The following is a 22067-nucleotide window of genomic DNA, read 5'->3' on the forward strand; positions in this document are numbered from 1 at the left end:
GATATACACTTGAACCATGCTTTTGTGGGGAGAGAAAGGAAGGGCAGTGACACTCAGGTATGCACATCTGCGAACAGGAAAGACCACACAGTCTAGAATGGGTGGTGGAAGTGCTCCTTTTACTCAGGGGAGCCATTTTCTCAGTTGGGAACTGAGAGGTGGAATTTCCAGTAGTGCCCAGAAACATGTTGTTGTTGTTTACTCGTTTAGTCGTGTCCGACTCTTCGTGATCCCATGGACCAGAGCACGCCAGGCCCTCCTGTCTTCCACTGCCTCCTGGAGGTTGGTCAAATTCATGTGGGTAGCTTCAGTGACACTGTCCAACCATCTCATCCTCTGTTGTCCCCTTCTCTTCCTGCCTTCACACTTTCCTAATTTCAGGGTCTTTTCCAGGGAGTCTTCTTTTTTCATCACATGGGCAAAGTATTTGAGCCTCAGCTTCAGAATCTGTCCTTCTAGTCAGCACTCAGGGTTGATTTCCTTCAAAATGGATAGGTTCGTTCTCTTTGCAGTCCAGGGGACTCTCAAGAGTCTCCTCCAGCACCACAATTCAAAAGCATCAATTCTTCGGCGGTCAGCCTTCTTTATGGTCCAGCTCTCACTTCCGTACATCACTTTGACTATGTGGACCTTTGTCGGCAAGGTGATGTCTCTGATTTTTAAGATGCTGTCTAGGTTTGTCATCACTTTCCTCCCAGGAAGCAGCTGTCTTTTAATTCATGGCTGCTGTCACCATCTGCAGTGATCATGGAGCCCAAGAATGTAAAATCTGTCACTGCCTCCATATCTTCCCCTTCAGTTTGCCAGGAGGTGATGGGGCCAGTAGCCATGATCTTAGTTTTTTTGATGTTGAGCTTCAGACCATTTTTTGCCTCTTTCACCCTCATTAAGAGGTTATTTAAGTCCTCACTTTCTGCCATCAGAGTGGTATCATCTACATATCGGAGGCTGTCGATATTTCTTCCAGCAATCTTAATTCTGGCTTGGGATTCATCCAGTCCTGCCTTTCGCATGATGTATTTTACATAGAAGTTAAATAAGCAGGGAGGCAATATACAGCCTTGTCATACTCCTTTCCCAATTTAGAAACAATCAGTTGTTCCATATCCAGTTCTAACTGTTGCTTCCTGTCCCATATATAGATTTCTCAGGAGAAAGATAAGGTAGACAGGCACTCCCATTTCTTTAAGAACTTGCCATAGTTTATTATGGTCCACACAGTGAACGGCTTTTGCGTAGTCAAAAGCCGTTGCAGAAGTAGATGTTTTTCTGGAACTCTCTGACTTTCTCCATAATCCAGTGCAATTTGGTCTCTAGTTCCTCTACCAGTTTGAAATCCAGCTTGTACTTCTGGGTGTTCTCAGTCCACATACTGTACTTCTGAACTCTACCTTGGAGGATTTTGAGCGTAACCTTGCTAGCGTGTGAAATTAGTGCAATTGTATGGTAGTTGGGGCATTCTTTGGCACTGCCCTTTTTTAGGATTGGGATGTAGACTGATGTTTTCCAATCCTCTGGCCACTGCTGAGTTTTCCATGGATTGTAGCACCTTAACAGCATCATCTTTTAATATTTTAAATAGTTAAACTGGAATGCCATCACCTCCACTGGCCTTGTTGTTAGCCATGCTATCTAAGGCCCACTTGACTTCACTCTCCAGGATGTCTGGCTCAAGGTCAGCAACCACACTATCTGGGTTGTCTGGGACATCCAGATCTTTCTGGTATAATTGTGTATTCTTGCCACCTCTTCTTGATGTCTTCTGCTTCTGTTAGGTCCCTCCCATTTTTGTCCTTTATCGTGTCCATCTTTGCACAAAATGTTCCTTTAATATCTCCAATTTTCTTGAACTGATCTCTGGTTTTTCCCTTTCTATTATTTTCCTCTATTTCTTTGCACTATTCATTTTAAAACGCCCCCTTGTCTCTCCTTGCTATTCTTTGGAAGTCTGCATTCAATTTTCTGTAACTTTCCCTCTCTCCCTTGCATTTTGTTTCCCTTCTCTTCTCTGCTATTTGTAAGGCCTCATTGGACAGGCACTTTGCTTTCTTGCATTTTCTTTTCTTTGGGATGGTTTTTGTTGTACAATGTTACGAGCCTCTATCCATAGTTCTTCAGGCACTCTGTCCACCAAATCGAGTTCCTTAAATCTGTTCTTCACTTCCACTGTGTATTCATTAGGGATTTGGTTTAGATTATACCTCACTAACCCAATGGTTTTCCTTTCCTCTTCAGTTTAAGCTTGAATTTTGCTATAAGAAGCTGATGATCAGAGCCACAGTCAGCTCCAGGTCTTGTTTTTGCTGACTGTATAGAGCTCCTCCATCTTTGGCTGCAGAGAATATAATAAATCTGATTTCAGTATTGCCCATCTGGTGATGTCCACAACCAGTTTATTCTTTTGACAAAACTCTATTAGCCTTTGCCCTGCTTCATTTTGAACTCCAAGGCCCAGAAACATATCTATACCTAAAATATAACATGTGCTTGCAAAATGCTAATTACATGTGTGGATGTATAGCTGCATTTATAGTCCTTAATGAAGTGACTGACAGCAGCTCTTAGATGATTCACTATTGAATATCAGAGTTGTATTCAAGACCGAACAGAAAAACTTTCCATCAATTTCTCTAATTAATGTTTGACAGGCTGGGTTTTTTAATGTGGTAAGAAGTTCAGAACTTATCAGGGATGGAAATAGTACACAGAAGTGTATGTCTGTTGACGAATGACCATTTTTCATCACGTCAAAACTAGAACAGGTGCTCCGTTGAGGTCATGGCAAAGATTTCTTTGAAGGGAGCAGTGATTGATGGAATATGTTACTTGTGGTTAACTACATAATTCACTGTGTTTGATTGTGATGATTACATAGATTCACAGAAGCAGTCTGTGCATCTGTTCGCTTCTGGCACTTTTTTACATGGAACATTACAACCAATATATCTGAAATGGCACATTTATATGTATACATTATAGTCACTCCGGTAAATAAATTCTGATCTGATGTAGTGAGTATATGACACACTAAATAGCAGCATGACATCAAAATCCAAGCCTACGGTGGAAAGCCAGTGAAGAAAAAGTGCAGAATGTGACATAGGAACAGGTTTCGGATTTCTAAAATGCTTAGTTTTCTTTGGGCCGGTCCACATTGTAAAATTTAGTGCAATCTCACCAGTTCCTTATCTTCAATGCAATCTATTTTAACTCTTGATGCCCAGCCATGAAGACAGAACAAAGAGCTATTTTGCATATCAATGAATCCATCCTCAAAAGATTGCATGCTCTAACCCTTTGTCAGAAAGCTATGGGCCAGCTCTTAAAGGGGAAGGACGGATCATTTTCAGTAGAAACCCAAGGGGATACGGCTTTTTTCCCCCATGCCAAAAATGCTATCAGGGAACCATATATCATAACTATACGCCAATGTGAACAGTCTCTTTAAAAAGAAAAAGAAAAAAACTCCCAAGTTTCCAGTCCTTGTGATTGTGATGAAATGTTTGAAAAGGTATGGCCATTGCCTGGTGAGATCTCAGAAATGCAAAATAAAATAAGTCAAATAAAATAAAATAAACACTACTGGATTGAGAAAATGTGTCCCATCCTCACATCATGTCACTTGTCTTGCTTCCTAGTGTAAACCAACCATTCACTCATAAGGAGCATATGACCAGAACAGGAACCCCTCCTAAATACAAAAAAAGGTGGGTTGAAGTGGCCCCCTACTTCATTCACTTTTTCTCGTGTATTTTATAGCATGTTTCGTTCAGCATATTGCTTCAGCAGGAAAAGAGAGCTGCCTAGCAGCATGGTATCTGCTAGTAACGGGAAGCAAACAGAAAGCAGGAGACAGGGTCAAGGCAAATGAACCAGGTGGATTTCGGTTCTAAGAAAGAGCATCTCCAGGAGCCTGTGTCAGTTAAGAAGGTGGTGTATAACCAGGCTTGTTTCCTTACTGAGATGTCCTTTGTAGGCTGGTTTACCGGTTTCCCTGGACAAGTATCCCATTGACAGACAAAAGGCAACTAGACTTGGGCTACAAACCTATTCACATTGGACTCAATGGGGCTTACTTCCAAGTAGATGGACACTGGATTGTGCTGTTGGTTCCCTGGTAGCATTGTGCAACACTAGCAGGCATTCCTTCTTTAAAAAAAATCTGTCTCTGCATACAGTCCATTTGGAATACCAAAATATTTTCAAACTAGACTTTGGATTATAATCTTATATTGTTTCAGACTTTTATTCACATTTAATAAGATACTTTTTAAAAAGTGCTCAGACCTCTTTTTCTTAACTTCTCCAGATGTAGCCTGCAGAACACACACGTGTATGGCAGAGCTATACAGTATCTTGTACATATTTGTTCTACAATCACAAAGTAACAAATATGTCCCTCTGCAGATTTCACAAATTAAATGTCTCCCCTTCTGAGCACTAAAAATACACACAGTAAGTCAAACAACTACTCACTTGTTGCCTTTTCAGGACACACCTGAAATCGGCAGCCTGAGGCACTGCTTCGCTAAGCTTAATACTAGGCCCAGCCTTATAAAAACACTTATCCGTCACACCAAGAGACTGGCAAGTTTTCTAGTTTGTACGACAGCTTCTACGGTGCCCAGCCAGGAGGCTTATGGTCATGCTGGCTGGGGAATTGGGGAGTTGTAGTTGTTGATTTTTAAGTAGTACATGTGTAAAGAAACAAAGAGAAGAAAATACAGGAATATAATTGCTTTTACATTCTTATCATGAAGGTTTGCTGTACTGTATAGTACTCCCTTGGTAAACAAATGTAGAATTTGCATAAGATTTCTTGATGTTAACAGTTTCCCAGGCTCAGGTAGCTGACTCAAGGTTCACTCAGCCTTCCAGCCTTCCAAGATCAAGAAACTGAGTATCCAGTTTGCTGATGGTGGGGGATGCTGGGGAATGTGTAGCCTATGTATTTAAATTGTAAACTGCCAAGGGAGTGCTTTAAGCGCTATGGGGCAGTAGGTAAGCAGAACCCTTTGCTTTATTTTCTCCTTTTTAGCTGTATGTTAGAAACAGAGTGATGACGTATACTCCTAAATCTATTCCTACTTATAGCTCAGTAACTTGTGCACTAGGACAGGGGTGCACGCCCTTTTCCCCTGGTGATGACAACAACGTTGATAGTATCAGATGCTGCTCACAAGCCTCAGAAGCACAGAATTCTGGCTTTATACTTATTCCACCGTCGTCGTTTAGTCGTGTCCGAGTCTTCGTGACCCCATGGACCAGAGCACGCCAGGCCCTCCTATCTTCCACTGCTTCCCATAGTTGTGTCAAATTCATCTTGGTTGCTTCGATGACACTGTCCAACCATCTCGTCCTCTGTCGTCCCCTTCTCCTCTTGCCGTCACACTTTCCTATCATCAAGGTCTTTTCCAAGGAGTCTTCTCTTCTCATGAGATGGCCAAAGTACTTATTCCACCACTTTCCTGTAATTCAAGATGACACATTTAGCCTTTAAATCCTTCATTAGCCTAAGACCATGTTATTTTAGGGACTGCTTCCTTGCATATACAGTTGCCTGGGGATGGAGATCAGCAATTAGAGGCCTAGCTCCCAATGCCATCTCAAGCAGTTCAGTGAGTGAGCACTAGCAGGGGCTTTATTCTGTCAGAGCTATGATACTGGGTTGTTTTCCAAATGGAAATTTATTAGGCTCTCTGTGTTACCCTCACCACTGTTAATTTATTATCATTATTCAAAAACACCAGGCATAGCCAATCCAAATTATAAAAAACATTGACTGGTATTACATAACAGATACACGTTTTAACCCAAAACCTAAGTATCTGTTAGATATCAATGCAGTATGCACTGTATGCTGTTCCTAACATTGCTGTTTTTTGTAGCTCTGAAGGTGATATTTCTGAGATCTGCAAGTGCTTATAGTAATGTGTGAAGTTTCTTGATATTGTTCCCAAAGCCCTAGATGTTTTGATTGCCAGGTCTCTGTACTTTGTTCTTCCAATTCTTTATTTTCAACTCTGGCATCCCCTGGAATTGCAAAGTCAATGATCCAGACATTTCTTCATTCTATTCTCAAAGGCTTTCACGGCTGTGATCCGATGGTTGTTGTGGGTGTTTCGGGCTCTTCGGCCGTGTTCTGAAGGTTGTTCTTCCTAACGTTTCACCAATCTCTATGGCCGGCATCTTCAGAGGACTGGAGTCGGAACTCAGAGCATGGACTGGGTTCCTACTCCAGTCCTCTGAAGATGCCAGCCACAGAGATTGGCGAAAAGTCAGGAAGAACAACCTTCAGAACACGGCTGAAGAGCCCGAAAACCCACAAAAACCATTTCTTCATCCGTTTACTACTATTTCTGGTCTGGTGTGTTACCCGTATGTTCAAGGTGTCTGTCAGTTTGAATCCGGACATCCCACAAGATCTTGACTTACTCATTTTCTGACAACTTCTCTACCTGATGTTCCCATGGGTTTTTGGAGGCTGGCAAGTTATATTTTTTGCATCATCATCATGAATATTACTTTTGCCTTGTTTTTAAGTGTTATTTGCAGACTTCGTTAAATTCTTGTCAGAAATGAGCTAGACAAGATTTTCAACTCTCAGCATGAGACAAATTCAATAAATATGGCTCTGCCTAGCATGGCAAAATCATATTGTATCTGGCTACCATCCAGCCATTAAATATATGGAGATTTTTTTATTTTTAAATGAGATGGCAACTTTAATTTAGCACCATAACTCATTGAATATAGAGGAAGTAAAAGTCATATTTTCAAGAGCTAAGCACTCAAAGCTCATCTCTCTGTTTCAGTTTCTTTCTCCCACACTAAATTTTTTAAAATCTCAACTTCTTTAATTCATGCTTATGAAAAAAATTAGGAATTTTGAGAGTTCTTTTATTTTTTATTTTTGGAAAATTATTTTAAACACCAAACAAACACATCACCCATCCATAAATAAATGGGTCGGAGACTGCAGAATAAAGATTGATTGATTGTATATAATATTAATATAAAAAAGAACATATGGGTAATCTATTTTATTAATTTATACTGTTTTAACTATCTTAAAAGGTTTTAATTGCTTCCATTTGTTTTAAACATTACATGTATGTATTTTAATGGGTCGAGACCGCAAAAATAAAGATTGATTGATAAAATCTTGACTTGCCTATGAAAAAATTTAGGAATTTTGGGAGTTCTTTTAAAAATTTTTGGAAAATTATTTTATACACCAAACAAACACATCACCCATCCCTAAACAAAGAATATGCACTGTCAGGTTAATGGGTGTTTTATCACTATATGTTATTTTTTTTACAGTTCAGATATGGGATTATAGCTGATATGGATAATTCTTGGATCCCTTATAATTTGCTTGAAATTCATAAGAATTGTGTCAGCAATGCTGTATCCAAGATAACAGTCCCTCTGTTATCACCTACAAACACAACTTGTCGCTCCTTGGAATGTTGTTTATTTTTGTAGTGAAATGTTGAATGAATTGTGGTTGTGTTTAAAGATCAGGGAAAGTTGTGTGAGTTTCACTTAGGAATTTGAATGCTGTTAGTCATAATTCAACTTTTTCTTAGAGTGTCTGAAGCTCTGATGATAAATTAAAGGTAATATGGCCCAAATCGATGTGATTTGCCATCAGGCTACATAAAGTGGTGTATCTCGCCAGTGAGGGATTGTCATATGTAGTGCTTAAGGTGCTAAAAATGACTATAATGAAGAGGAGAAGTAGTCATGAGGCATCCACTGCCCTCTCAGGAGCGCAACATGACAACACTGCTCGGAGAAGAAATTGAAAGAAGACTCGCTAAGCTGCACAGAAAGCTGAGTTTGTTAGAAACTGATTGCAAGGTTTAAGAAACAGACATTTTAAGCATTTTTAGACTGCCATTTTGGCAAAATAATTTACTTCTGAGTTAATCTTTGTATTTTTGACATTGTGTTTGTATTTGGGTTTCTTGGGTCGTATACTTCTAAGAATAAATTGTTTGATTTCTTGAGAAGTACAGTTTAAAATGGGGCCTACATTTCCCATTTAATCTCAGCCTATATCCAGCCTACACAGCCCTGCCTATGGCAGTGGTTCTCAATCTTTGGGCCACCAGATGTTTTGGATTTCAGTACCCAGAACCCTTGACCATTCGCCATGCTTGCTGAGGCTTCAGAATTGAAACCCAAAGTGTGTGGAGGGTCAAAAGGTTGAGAACTACTGATACAAGACATCTTACTATGTTCATTAACTAAATCAGGAGTATGAGACCTATAGCCTTGCAGGCGTTTTTGCCTACAACTCACAGGAATACCAACTAGCATGTCTAATGATAAGGATTGTGGGAGTTTTAAAGACTCACTCATTTCCCACCCCTGCACTAGCTGTCACTGAGCACACTAGTAAGAAGGAGAAGCAAGGCTCCTGCCCTCAATGGAAGCTATCTTATCCATCAATTTTGGCCCTTAACTTGCTCATTTTGAACTCACAGGCAACATTCCCAATGACATCAGTGGGAGATGGATGACACCTTGTCTTTTCCTTTTCTTGAAAATCAATAAGGCTCCATATGTTCTTCCCTGCAGGAAAAGAAAGGCAGTGAGACTTGCGGAATGCTTCTGCAATCTGCCTGAGGCAGCTGTTCCTGAAATGTGTTCACTTTGATGTAACTGGAACATAATCTGACTGCTTACACCTGCCTGCACTGTTCAAAAACCCAGGCTTCACAAACTACTGCTCTGTGATATCTAATATGTAGCTCAATAGGCTAGTTGAGGTCAGGATGATGGCTGCAGAGAATGGTTTTCTTTGGCTCAGTAGGGCTTGACCATGTCTTTATCAAAGGGCTGATCCAATGTCTCCTTCCACGTGGATGACGTGAATGATGTGAGCCAGGTGTCATCGCTTATAAGCAAGCTGCTAATAAGCAAGATCCTAATTTGAGACTTTCCAGCCTTAAAGGGGGGAAAAAACTAGTGCATCACAGGCAGCTTTTCCTATGGGCCTCCAAAAGTATCAGAGCTGCTCATCCTAGATAACGCTGAATTATCAATGCAGAATCATTTCTCAATTGATAAAGAAGAAGAAAAATAAAAGGAAACTTGCTTCCTTTCCTTTCGTTCTTTACAAGTCAGATACCTACCCTAGGTCTCTGCATCCTGAATAATATATGATGAGATGTAAATGGTGTGGCTTTTTCAAACCAAAGCCTTATGTTAAAAGGAGTTGTATAAAAAGCTTGGGTTTTTTTCACTCACATGAAGGTCTTACTCTTAATATATTGGCCCAGCTTCTGAACACCACAATTCCTCAGAGTTGATAGATGTTTTTTTTCAGACCATGGAGAATAACCCTTTTGGATGATAACCTCCAGAATTTTCACCTCCCAACAAGGGAGTTGTTATACAAATCATCATCATCCCTTTTCAAAGTTTTATTTCTTTTCACAGGTTGACCAGGCTCAGCCACTGTGCAATAAAAGTGTGCAATGACAGCCAATGGCAGTCCTCAAACAGGTCTAAAATAAAGCTGCCTCCTTGTGGGGTTCCCACTCATCAGGCACCACATATAAACACTTGGCCAAACCGACCTTTCCTCCAGCCCAGTCTTTTCTTAAGTTCTTACTGTCTCATATTGGGTAGCACGTGAAATGTGTGACTCCAGAGGATGGTATGGCTGCCTGTTTGCCAGGCTGTCAGGACTGGTAGCAGTCCTATCACCCGACCAATGCCAGGGATTGTAATATTAGTAGAAGAGATGGTAACCATTTAGTCAACTTTCTGTGAGCTCCAGAATTTAATCTGTGTATATTAACATTATATAAGCAAATTTCTATCACATGCAGTTGCTTTGTCATTATGTTCAAATCCATAACATTTATCAAAGGTTAGAATCCAAATGACTGACAAAGAAAATGGCATGTAGTAATTTGAGTCACACTGTTGCCTACAAATAGCATGTATTGTTGTTGTTTCCTTCAAAAGTACACTTCTGGGAGTTCGGCTGTTCCAGGAGGGATTTTATACTGCCTTTGTCTCCAACTTCACTGACCAGTCAGATACATTTTGGGAAACAAATGGTCTATTTGAAGAGTCTTAACTTGTCTTCCTCAACTTGGCACTTTCCAAGTACATACAAATCTCACAATACGATTCCTAGCTGGCAAAGGCTGTGCTAAAGCATTGTATCCAACAATATATGCACATGTTTTCCCGCTGATCCACTGGGATTTGTTGAGTCAATTCCTCTCAAAGTTTTGATTCAAATGTGCCTATTCTAACTGCAACTTATTGTGCTAAAGTGAGTTGCAGCTAGAGTGGGCCCATTTGAATCAATAGAACCTATAGAGGAGTTGATTTACCAAATCCCAATGATTCAATGGGCCAAATCTATTGCAACTGAATACACTAAGAAACAAGGTTTTGGCCTATGTATATAGAACACCAAGTATATCCCCAATTGCCAAAAGCAAGGTGTCCAACACCACAGGGTAGTCAAGTTACTTTGGCACTGGAGGCAAAAGCATTTCTCCCTCTCCCTGGCAGTAAAAATGTAAATATGGCAAGTTAAATAACTAACAACTTGCTGACATTTCATGATACACCAAAATTGCAAAATTAGGCTCACTTTGCCTAGCATTTCAGTCTGGCTTTTAAGAATATAAGGAATAATTAGCCATCTTTGGCATTAATTGTACACAGGGATTTTATAGAAATAAATATTTATTGTTATCTTTTAAATTTTGTTTGCATAATTAACACGAATGCCTTTGAATCAGCAAGCTGATTTTTTAAAAAAAAAAGCTGCAGAGAGATCTGAACAAAACCCTTGTGAATTAGTTTTTTAAAAGTTACAGCAGCTGCAGATTATCATATGAACAGACTACTGAACTTGACAGGCTGAGGCACTGGTGCTTTCTCTACATCAAAAAGATTCCCTTTAAGATAACTCTGCTGGGGATACATGACTAGCCATGGCAGTCTGATCCAGGTGAGCTGTTTAAACCAGACTCCCAAAAAGCAGTCACCACCTTTCAGCTTGTGTTTAACACAAGCTAGCCTTTCTGGTTCTTATTGGTTAATGGAAAAGTCAAGGTGGATTCTTGAATACAGACTTGAGACCACTTGAATCCTTCCAGAGGAGATGTGAATTTTATTGTTTGTTTATTTAACAAATTTATACATCATTCTTCTGCCTGTCAGGGCTCCCAACATGATGTATAGGAAAATAGATAAAAACATTTAACAAAATTAAAAAACATTTTACTTTTAACTCAGGAGTACTTATACATACACTACATTGTCTGAAATCTAGTAGTAAGTTGCAACTACAGAAGGCCCACTGAATTTATGGAATGTAGATAGGTGTTGGCTCAGCAAATCCCCACTGATTCAATGGGCCTACTCTACTTGTGACTTACTACTAGATTTTAATCAGTGTTTCCTTTTTCTTCTGTATTTGTTAATATTTTATACCTTTTGTGATGGACAGCTCACATGTCACTCCTGTCTGTCAGGTTAGAGCTCTGGTGTGGGAGCCTATGACAGGACAGGAGGGGTGGAACCAAGGGAACTAGGGGATAAAAAAAGACAGAGCAGTTAGGGCAGTTAGAGAGACAGAAGAGACAGAGATATATAGAGAGATTGAAAGAGTTAAAAGGGATAGCTAAGGAAAGATTGAAAACAAGAATTTGGAAAGTTGGTATGGTTAAGATTGGAAAGAGTTAAAAGTGCTAAGAAATAACTGAATAGTTGAATATATAAATATCTTGATTAAAGTGAATCTACATAAGCAAACATAAATGTAATCAAAGCAATGTTTATTGAATGAATAATAAAAGACCATCCATGATTTTCTGTATATGATTTACATACAAACACATAAATAAACATTGCTATATTTGACAGCACTGATCTAATATTCATATTTGGTACAGTGAGGAACATATCCTCTGGTGGCAGTGAAAAAGGGTGAAAGTACATGTCGTGCCCAAAATGGAACCTGGGTGTGTAGAACAACAAACAGGGGAACTGGGGTGTGTGTGACACCTGTATTTTTGTATATATGTATCTACACACAGATAATATAATGATAAACATACTATGAGGGACAATGTTTACTGTTCTTATATAAAATAATATATTTCACTAAAATGTTGACACCAACCAAAAATGACTCATTTCTTAGTTCTGACATGTTTTGTTGAAAGTAAAAAAATGAATACCTTAAAATGTATGCAGAATTCCTTACATTTTTCAAAAGTACAAGAACAACAATCCTGTACTGGTTTTTAGCTCAGTTTTTCCTTTGTTGTTGGAAATCCTTCCTTTGATGCTGTCAGTTCTGGATGTGACTGATGACTTGACATCTCCCCAAGAGAGACTGCAGTCACTCTTGCTGGTTCTGCATAGGCACTGAGGACCATCCTTCACTAAAAAAATAAAATAAAATACAGTAAAATAAAAATCCATGGAACCAAGGAACACGCACACACTGCACATACCAACAAGAAGGCCCAAGGACTCTCAGCACCAACAGAGCAGGACTGCAACCACTTGGTAATATTCTTTTTACTTTAATCTGACCCCAGTTGACTACACCTAGTGGGTTTACTAACTTATATCGCTATTCCCAGGTGGAGGACATGGGTCTTCTGTATCACCCCTGCTTCCCTAGGCAAGCAGAAACACGTCTGTTTAGAAGAAAACCCAAATGGAGTGTGTGTGTGTGCATGCATAGCCTGTGACCCTTTGTTTGAAGAACTGGAGTGTGAAATCCAACCCACAGCTGCCTCAGTGGAAACTTTAAAACAACTTCCTGCCTCATCTAAGAGCAAGGTGCCTGGCGAAATTTATCTTGCCAAGAATTTTACATCTAAAAATATCCCCCTGGCAAATTTCATCTTGCCACGAATGTTTGGACTTTTGATACTTGCTTTGGAGAAGTGGGACCTACCCATGATAGCTTGCATGGTGTATGCTTTTTTTAAATTTTACATTAGTGGCCTATAAAGGTATTGCCTATTCTTGCATTTAAAAAAACAAAGACCACCCTCTTAGTCTTAACATGCCACCTGCAGCAATTAATGCCAATGCCCTGCTTCCAAAATAAACAGCAGCTTCTTTTGATATGAGATCATTGGTGTACGTCTCATCTTTTTACTGTCTCCATTTATGCAGGACTTTTCGAAAGAATGAAACACCCTTCATGTACAGTAATTTTTAAAAAATAGCCATTATCACAAAAATGAGTTGATTTATGGCAGCACAACCTTCCACGAGACAAACATGGGCTGTTGAGGGCCAGTCTCCACCAAACTAAGAGGACCACCTGAGGAAGTAGATGATGGGAGGCAGGGAGCAGTAGCACCAAGCTACTGATGGGAAGAGCTTAAGGTTTACCCTCAGTTAGGCTCAAACTTGCTGGAAGCTGCCATCTCATCAAGCAGTCTTGAAAGAAGTCAACTGAGAGGGTGTGTTCCATTGCCTCAAAAGCAAAGTGACTTTGGTGCTTCCAAAAATGTTGGGCTTGATTAGCAAATACTGATTCATGCTACAGATCATACTAAAATCGTAGGAACCATAATAGGACATATGGGTTATCTTTTCCAAATTAATTTCTAAGGCAATATTGTAATGAATGCCTCTTCTATTCCCTTTTTAAACAACTCCCCTTTAAAACTGAGGAGCTGCAATGTTTTTTTAGGACTGACCTCTGATTAATTGCCAGCTGAATCTTTCATTAAATGCTACTTAATGTTCACACGGGGTGTCAGTTATAAGGCCAAACATCTCCATGTTGGTATTCAGTCAACCCAATTCAAATCATGCTTGATTGTTAAACCTGGACTTAATAGGCATGCTGCTTCTTGTAAAGAGAAAATTCTAGTAATTTAAAGAAATCTAATCTCCTAAAAGTGCCCTGCTGAGTTTGAGACTGACATCTCAGTATTAACAGTTGGGCACACATCATCAGAACAATTTACAGCTTTTGGAGAAAGGTCAAGGAGAAGGCTGCTGGAGATTCATTCCTACATATGTCAACTCAGAAGTTAGCATTGTAAAGTTCTGCAGCTTTACACCAAGTGTATTGGCATCAGGGTCTCAGCCAAAGCAAGGGCAGAGCTTCATGGCCTAGTCCTGGCCCTGTAGATTGGTAGATGCTGGAAGCTGTAATCCAACAAATAATGTTTCTACACTCTGGACCACTCTTTCTTCACCAAGATGGTCAGGGAGGTTTCTCAAAAACAAGAAGGGCATTGAACTTAAACATCCTATGGAAGCGGTGGGCACCACAAGATATCCATGTTCATGGGATATACCAGCTGAAACCCAGTAAAAGGTTACAATTAGAGTAGGGCTATTGAAACAATGGAACTCACACAAGTGTTGACTCACCAAACCCCCATTGATTCAATGTGCCTACTCTTGCTGTGACTTACTACTGGAATTCAGCCACTGAATTGTCTTAATTCCAGACGTTTGGCCCACTGGACATTTTCTCTTATAACTTTCAGAAGCTTCAGCTAGCATGGCCAATGGGCTGAGATTATGGGAGTTGTAGTCTAAAACATCTCAAGGGAAAACACTGTACTGTGTTCTGAATTGCTCATAACAACATCCCTGGATCTTTTTGAACAAATGTTGCATTTAGCCTGCTGTTTGGTCTGTGGTGGGATTGGGCTAGTATGCTCCTTTTTTTCTAGGAACAATGTAATTGCTGGGGCAAACCAGCCCATACCCAGAGTATTCCTACCTGCACCTCCCTACGTTCCTGTCAGGAGTTTGTCCCTTTTTTTGGTGTGGGTAAGATTGCTGTATTTTGTTTTGTTTCCAGTATGTGCAATCGCAACTTCCACCATCCCTTGACACTATAGCCAACACATTTGGAGGGCAATAGACTGGAGAAGCAACTAGAGAGCCCCTTGGAAAACTGCTTTGACTTCAGTACTGTGACTCTTCAGGTACCAGATCATGTCTCCTGACTAGGGACAGCCCTATCATTAGGCTGACTCAGGTAGCTGGTATCGGTTATCATGGAAGAGCAGCAAATTGTTATTTGTTTAAATTATCTTTATTGCATCTTTACTGCCAGGGAGAAAGAGAGACCCTTGCAAGATGATCTGTGTCAATTACAGGCCAGCCTTGGGTACTATGCATCCTGATTTGGGTGAATAGAGAGCATCGTATGCTGCTGTGCCTCAAGCAGCAAACTTTCTGGGATAACCATGCCTGGACAAAGTGGGAAAGCAAAGAGGTGTGTGCAAAATAAACAACCTCAGTATACTTTCAGGCAGCAAAGTGCTACCAAAAATGTGTAATAGAGGCATGAGAAATAAGGTGTGAGAAGTAAGGTGTTTCTTTCAAACATGTCCCAGTTTTTATCTGAAAAATACTGGAACGTGTCCGTATCATTACATCATGGTTTCCTTCTAAACAGTAGCCTTAATAATAACATCTGGACTTTTTCCTTATGTTCCAGGTTTGTCAGGTTCCTTTTTTCAGTTATGAGGTAAACCAAATAGCATGCATGCATGCCTCTCTGGCTGACAGGCCAGTTGGTTACATCATTTCTTGCCTCAAGCTTCTGTCTGACAGAGGCTAAGCATTGAGACATTTTTCCTTTGTAATCTGATCAGAAAGCCTCTTTTCCCCTTGGTGCTGTTGAAGGCCAAGCCAAGTGAAAAAAAAAGTGTGGGACAGGAGCAGAGAGAATTATATAATCACAGGGAAAGGCACGACTGGCCCAAGATGTTTTGATGTCTGAGACAAAGAATAGAATTCCACATACTTCTCCTATTCCACATACAGCAATTGACTGAATACATCAACACTGGCAATGGAAGAGTGTCCTCTACCACACCAGAAGGCAGATGTGGTACTGAGCAGGATGCACAGCACACACAGCTTTCCTCTTACTTCTTGCCATCATTTCCCACCCCTCAGTATCTGTTGTCAGAGGCAGCTGACTCACTGTGCCTAATAGCAGGGCCAGCCCTGAGGGAATGGTTGTCCTGTTCCCTCCTACTAGAATGATATGGTAAAGAATTGCTGAAATTAATAACCCACCCTAACAGATACGGGTTTCATTTAAAAGATAAATTTGGCTGAGGCCTATGAACAATAACTTGGAAATACACCTCCTGAATATAATGGAGCTCATTTCTGAGTAAATATTGCATATAACTGAACTGGACAGCTGTCCAATGAATTTGCTGGCTGTGCCATTTAACTTCCAGCAGCCATGTAGGAGTGCACATCAGAATAATTCCAGACTCTGGTTGGAAGGAGGAGGGCAATAAAAAGAACCAGACAAGCATATCTCCTTCATTAGGAGCACTTTGGGAAATCAGTAATTTCCTCTTCAACTACCAAGAGAATGTGATATTTCTTCTCAATGATTTGTCAACAGTATAAATAGGCCTTTATTGGGGCCTTTCAAAACAGACATCTCAGCAGTGTCTCTTTCAGTTGGTTAGTGTCATTAAATCAAATCACACCTCCAACAACAAAAAGAAATGAAAAAGAATGTGAGGAATGCAAGAGCATGTTCAAGCTGCTTTTAAAATGCCAGGAATGCAAATTAAAACCACACAGCGGTCTGTAATCAATAAAATATGCTAAGCAGAGCTCTTAAAGGTTCTGTGTTATCAGTCAATTAAAATCAAGGCATGAATAACAGAGACTGTTAGTAAGAACACACATATAAAGTAAACTTTAAAAAGGAAGATAGATAGGTAGCAATAAGAAATAATAAGGGAGAAAAATTCTGAAACTGACAAAATAACGAGAATATTTGTTCTGGAAGTCTGGATGTAATGTTATTTGTGTCTGTGTGTTTCATGCTGTTAGCACATTGGTACAATCTGGTATAGTGTTATATGTGTGTTCACTTGGAAGCTGAGATTCCTACAGACAATTATCTGGGAGCAAAGCTTGGAAAAATTACTCCCAGTCAATCCTGGTAACTGAAGTCTTTTTTAAAAATGCATAATTCTGATAAGGCTACTGTGGTGTTTACCCCATAAAAGGTAAAGGTAAAGGTTCCCCTTGACAATTTTTTGTCCAGTCGTGTCCGACTCTAGGGGGCGGCGCTCATCCCACTCTTCAAGCCATAGAGCCAGCGTTTTGTCCAAAGACAATCTTTCCATGGTCACATGGCCAGTGTGATTTAGACACGGAACGCTGTTTACCTTCCCACCGAGGTGGTCCCTATTTATCTACTCGCATTTGCATGCTTTCGAACCGCTAGGTTGGCGGGAGCTGGGACAAGCGACGGGTGCTCATTCCGTTGCGTGGATTTGATCTTGCGACTGCCGGATCTTCTGACCCTGCAGCACAGGCTTCTGCGGTTTAGCCCACAGCGCCACCACGTCCCTGTTTACCTCGTGGCCCCTGCTTATTTCACCAAACACAGGGTTCACCCGAGTATCCCAACACGCCCTTTAACATGCTCCCACCAGTTGATCTCTTTATCAACCTATAACTCCTATGAAAGGCTAAGGTCCATTCAGTACTGACTTTTTAAACAGAAACAGATTTATTGATTATAAGTTGTTTTAGGTATAGTTCTTAAGCACATTCTTAAAGTTACACAAAACTTCAGTATTTTACTTTAATCTCTTCTATCTTAATTAATACAGGTGTCACTCTAACTAATCACTCCATAAACACTTTCTCTCTGCCTCAAACCCAAACTCCTTCTCTAGCTCTCTCTGAACTGACTAGGCTCTGACTCACCCTTCTAATTTCTCTGGCTCTACCTCCCAACAGCCCTCATTGGCACATGCCAATAATCTTCTCCCTGAGCCAAAGCAGGGTGATTGCTACAGCTACAATGAACTTGGCAAGACTTACATCTGAGTAAAAAAAAAGGTGATGGGAACAGGTTAACAGCTGGATTTTATCTTTTTAGAACTAGGGAAACCATTATGTTCTTACTGCTGTTTCTTAATCGTATCAGTCCTAAGGACAACTTCAGATCCTCACACTATCTACTAGAACAGGGGTGTGTACTACAGTACCATCATCCTTCACCATTAGCTATCCTGGCTAAGACTGATAGGAGTTGTAATCCAACAACATCTGGACAGTCACAATTTGCCCAGTCTCATTTGAATGTCTGCAGTTTCCATCCACATTCTACTTTGCTTTGAGAAGTTACTTTTTGGGGATTTTAAGTCCATGGTAGCTGGAGGATTCTGAGAATTATAGTCTAAATAAGATTGTGGTTTTATCATCAGCCAGCTTTCTTCATACCTCTCACCACTTCTTGCTTTGTTTGCCAACTAGACTGATGAAAAATTCTATAGGTACTATTCTAGAGAACAGAAAATTAATAATAGTATAGCTCTTTCAGTATAGGTTCTGGAATATTACTTCTGAGTAGACATGTTTAAATTGCTATTTAAGACATGGCCTGCAAAATGGGATGAGGAAATATATAGCCTTCCAGATGTGTTTGTACTGCAACTCTCATCATCCCTAACCAGCATAACCAAAGAGCTAACAAAATCTGAAGGGGCACATAATTGCCCAGGTCTGGAATGGGAGATCACACAATGGGCTTAAGAACTAACCAAGGAACAAACCAAGAATCTGCCACGTTCAACCTTTTTGTTCTAATAGCTAAATGTCCCTAGAAGGTGACATAGAGTGTGTGCAAGTGATCTCCACCCAGTTGTTGGTCATTCTAGGCATTGTGCATTCAAAGCTAAATTGCTATAAACCAGTGGTTCCCAACCTTGCCCCCCCCAATGTTCTAGGGCTAAAACTCCCAAAGGCCTTCACCACTAGCTGTGAGTTGTAGTCCAGTAAGATCTGGGAAACGCTGCAATAAACAGTGGAAACCCTGGCTTAGGTGCTATGACTGATGACAATAATCAATCAATGCAACTTCCAAGTATTTCCTCAAGCTTTTCATAGAAACCAACTATGCTCCTGATCATCACATCCATGACCATAAACTGCATTAGTTGCTTATAAATTGTATAAAAAGGCACTCGCCTAACAATTGAGAACTGACATCCTTGTCCCCTGAACAAGAGAGAGTCAAGCATCGCCTTACACTTTACACACTTTTGGAAGTTCTGGATTTTTTTTTTTTAACAATTAAGCAAAAGGTTGGGGAATTGACTTTTTGGACCATAATGCCCTCCCTGCAGGATCCCCAAAGGCAGCATGAATTACTCACCTGGCAGGGAGTCATTATCCAAAAAAAGTCACTTTTCCAAGCTCAGCATAAGTGTGTGCATGGGGGGGGGAGAATTCTTTACTTCAACAGCCAAGCAAAGTTTGGAAAGTTGCTTCTAAGAGAAGGATGCATAAAATGACATACTGAAGTTCTACATAAGCAAGCAGTGGGCAGTGATGTTCTGGATCCCATTACTTAGTTATCAAAGGCTTTAGCTTGTATTTACATTCATTCTCTTTAGAAGTAACTTTCCAAGTTCTACATCTAGATTGTACAGAGAATAGGAGCTCCATAGCAGCAAGACAAATGGCAATGGAATTCCTTGCCAAAGTAACTCTGGATACACTTTGTTCACACACTTCCTTTCCCCCTCTTCATCCCTTTGAGCCTTCACCCTATCAAAACAATTAGAAATGGCAAGTATCCCTTTCCTTCCCCCATTTCACCTTTATTCTTCTTCCCACCCTTTTTTTTACTTCTTTCACTTCTTATTAGCTCAGTGCCACAAACCTCAATCTTTATGAACAAGCTTTCACAAAGTATTTGCACAGAATGAGGATTTATTGTAGAGTATTAATTTAAAAGTGACTTGCACAAGCAAGCAAGCAAGCAAGCAAGAAAGACATTCTGTCCCTTGCAATAAATTGTTGCCTGTGCTTTCCATAAAGATGGAAAAAATATTTAAAGCTGAGATTTCCCACATAATGAATACCAGAAGAGGGATGCTATTTAAAGTCACAAAAGTAATGTGTAATTTGAAGAGGGGGAAAAAATCCTCTGCTCAGTGGAGATATTTGTTGACAGCTATATAAAATGTAAAACACTGCCATCTATTGGCACAGTTAATGAGTGCCCATATTACCCTGCAACTTAACCTCAGTCTTTCCATGTTGGAATCTAGAGCCCTCTGCATGCAAAGCATGTGTTTAACCACTGAGCCACAGGCCCTCTGTGCATATTTAGTGGCCCCTCAAATCCTATAAATATTCACTAGTCCCATTCACTCAAGTAAACATGCAGCTGGGCTTACAAGACACTTTCCTATTCCCTAGGTGTGATTCTGTACAAAATACAAACGATGTCTCTAAATATACAGTGCAGCTATTATATCTATTTATAGCAGATTATTGGTTTCCATGTTAGCACCTCCAAAGAAACAAATAGTGCAGGCTGTGGTTGGCTGGTTGGTTTGCAGCCTTTTTATTAGAGCCATTTCTCACCAGTGTTTCAACCTTCCTTCTCAGTCTTGCCACCTTCTGAATAGTATAGGCCTCTACTTGAACATTAGTAATTATGGCATGGATAAAAAATTGTTCTTTTCAAGTCGAGTGTAAACAGATCAGTAAGAGCCTTGTGGTGGAACCCTAAAGAGGGTGGCCAATTGCCTAGTTAAATCAAATCAAGATAGTACCTATTTAGTAAACCAAGCACATTTACCAAATGGTTATTAACAACAGTACATTACACATCCCCCTTCACAGACTGCTGCCTTGTCATTGCGAAGGGGCTTGAGTAATTCAAAGAAGCTATGTGCTATGCTGTGCAGGATCACCCAAGACGGACAAGTCACCGTGGAAAGTTCTGACTAAACGTGATCCACCTGGAGCAGGAAATGGCAAACCACTCCAGTATCTTTGCCAGGAAAACTCCATGAACAGAAACAAAAGACTAAAAGATATGACGCTGGAAGATGGGCCCCTCAGGTCGGAAGGCGTCCAACATGCTATTGAGGAAGAGGGGAGGACAAGTACAAGTAGGTGCAGAGCTAATGAAGTGGTTGGGCCAAAGCCGAAAGGACACTCAGCTGCGGATGTGCTAAAGAGTGAGAAAAGCTGTACTGGGATACAATCTCAAAAATGAAAGAATGATTTCAACACAAATCCAAGGCAGACCTTTCAACATCACAGTAATCCAAGTTTATGCACCAACCCCCAATGTTGAGGAGACTGAAATTGACCATTTCTATGAAGACTCACAACACCTTCTAGAACTGACACCGAAGAAAGATGCTCTTGTCATTACAGTGGACTGGAATGCTAAAGTAAGGAATCAAGAGATAAAAAGAACAACAGGTAATTTTGGTCTTGAAGTTCAAAATGAAGCATTGCAATGGCTAATAGAGTTTTGACAAGAGAACAAGCTCGTAATCACAAACGCACTTTTCCAACAACACAAGAGGTGACTCTACACATGAACATAACCAGATGGGCAATACTGAAATCAGATTGATTATATTCCCTGCAGCCAAAGATGAATACCCTCTATACAGTCAGCAAAACAAGACCTGGAGCTGACTATGGCTCTGATCATCAGCTTCTTATAGCAAAACTCAAGCTTAAACTGAAGAAAGCAAGAAAAACCACTGGGCTAGTCAGGTATAATTTAAACCAAATCCCTTATGAATACACCATGGGAGTGAAGAACAGATTTAAGGAACTAGATTTGGTGGACAGAGTACCTGAAGAATTAAGGCTGGAGGGTCGTAACATTGTACAGGAGGCATCAACAAAAACCATCCCAAAGGAAAGGAAATGCAAGAAAGCAAAGTGGCTATCCAATGAGGCCTTACAAATAGCAAAGAAGATAAGGGAAACAAAATGCAAGGGAGATAGGGAAAGTTACAGAAAACTGAACGCAGACTTCCAAAGAATACCAAGGAGAGACAAGAGGGCCTTCTTAAATGAACAATGCAAAGAAATAAATAATACAAAAGGAAAAACCAGAGATCTGTTCAAGAAAATTGGAGATATTAAAGGAACATTTTGTGCAAAGATAGACATGACAAAGGACAAAAATGGGAGGGACCTAACAGAAGCAGAAGACATCACAGAGGAATTATGCCACAAAGATCTGGATGTCCCGGGCAACC

General features: G+C 40.2%; 1 long non-coding RNA gene across 1 annotated transcript; it reads right to left on the reverse strand.

Moving 5' to 3' along the window:
* Positions 1–2054: 2054 nt before the first annotated feature.
* On the reverse strand, positions 2055–20443 carry LOC140706863 (uncharacterized). Its single transcript, XR_012086750.2, has 3 exons — positions 11482–20443; positions 8497–8586; positions 2055–5468 (listed from the first exon to the last, which is right to left on the reverse strand). It is a non-coding gene; the product is annotated as an uncharacterized LOC140706863 (long non-coding RNA).
* Between the last annotated feature and the right edge of the window lie 1624 nt (positions 20444–22067).

This window comes from Pogona vitticeps, chromosome 4, assembly GCF_051106095.1.
Source record: "Pogona vitticeps strain Pit_001003342236 chromosome 4, PviZW2.1, whole genome shotgun sequence".
Lineage (NCBI taxonomy): Eukaryota > Metazoa > Chordata > Lepidosauria > Squamata > Agamidae > Pogona > Pogona vitticeps.